Here is a 1533-nt window from a genome sequence, read left to right on the forward strand (position 1 = left end):
TTCTGTATTTAGGACAGGATCTACAGGGTCTCACTACATAGATGGACTCGTAGTGATTCTCCTGTTTTCAGCCTCCCAAGTGCTGGGATTACAGGTGCGCGCCACTACACGCAGTCTCAGTCACCATTTCAGTGTACCACCTGGGCAGGGCCAGCATGGCACACTGGGGATTGAAGCCCGGCTGCTGGGCTCTGCCTAAGCAGGCGCTTTAGTCTGCTGAGCTATCAGGCTGGCCCTTCGCCTGGGTGATTATTGAGCTGCACCCACTCCAAGCTGAGTGCTGTTGGGAGCTGAGGATGTGAAGAAGGAAGAAGAGCGAGCCCTGATTTTAGGAAGTTGCGGTTTTCATATGGAAAGGCAGTTGGATGTGGTGGCACAAGCCTATAATCCAGCACTCATGAGGCTGGGGCAGGAGGATCTCTGTAAATTCTAGGTCAGCCAGGGCTACATAAAGAAGTTCAAGGTCTGCTTGCATGACACAGCTAGACTGTGGATCAGAAAAAAAAAGAAAAAAAAAAAAAAAAAAACTAAGAAAAGTTAGTGTCAACAACTAAACCAGAGAACTTGAGATACTTTGCCAACATTACACAGGGTGATGTGAGAGGTGGTGGGTGGATCACTTCAGATAGCGCGGCAGTTCAGCACCTGAATGTAAAAGACACAGCCCAGGGCATCAGGGGACACGAAGAGCAGAGCACAGGCCCTGAGGTCAGCTAGAGCTTCAGGTGTTTTAGCAACATGTGGCCAGCGCTGAGTGCAGCACAGAGAGGGCGGGGCGGGCACCGGGCCTGGGGAGCACGGCAGGTACTTGGCGCCTCCAGGCTGGCGAAGGATCTGGGCACTGCGTGTGGCCCTTGAGACCTTGTCCTAAGCACTGTGGAGCACAGGAGAGCACCGCATCATGTCCTGGCCATCTGCTCAGGAGGCGCTCGGGAGCCTGAGCTTTCTAGGCTGCCACAGATGACACCAAGGAGGGGACCCAGGGGATGCGGGCCGGACACAGGCTCGGCCACAGGTTCCAGGGACGCCACTGTTGCTGTGGACACTTCTGCTCTACAGTTTCATTCAGACTCCCAAGTTCTTCCTGTGTGGATGTGAAGTCTGCAGGAAAGGCAGCAGCAGCGCAGCAGATGCCGGGCGCGGCCCTCACTGGCTGACTTAGCCTCTAGCTGTTGTCTGCCCATCTCTTGGTTTTGCCAAAATAATTGAAATTAAAATAGCGGCTGTCTGGACACTTGAGCCTTCCAAGTCCATCAGCATGCACCCCGTAACAAGGACACTCCCGCCCGATGCCATTATCCCAGCAAAAAGCCTTGTCCGCTTCTTACGAGCACCTAATACGCGCACCTCTGGGGGTGTGGCTCATCATAGAGTGCTTGTTGAGCATGTGCAGGGCCCTTGGTTTAATCCCCAGCACGACAAAATTAATTAAAATAAGTGGTTAGTCATGTTAAATGAAAATTAGGAATGTATAACAATTATGAGGAAGATTTATGAAAATGTGGACACCATACTATCTCACTATTTCTCAAA

The 1533-nt window shown here is 51.9% G+C and overlaps 1 protein-coding gene across 1 annotated transcript in view; it reads left to right on the top strand.

Moving 5' to 3' along the window:
• Positions 1-1533, top strand: part of Camkk2 (calcium/calmodulin dependent protein kinase kinase 2) — a 43547-nt gene that overhangs the window by 25041 nt on the left and 16973 nt on the right. The gene's annotated exons all lie outside the window — the stretch shown is intronic.

The sequence above is a fragment of the Octodon degus genome, unplaced genomic scaffold (assembly GCF_000260255.1).
Source record: "Octodon degus isolate 3935 unplaced genomic scaffold, OctDeg1.0 scaffold00076, whole genome shotgun sequence".
Lineage (NCBI taxonomy): Eukaryota > Metazoa > Chordata > Mammalia > Rodentia > Octodontidae > Octodon > Octodon degus.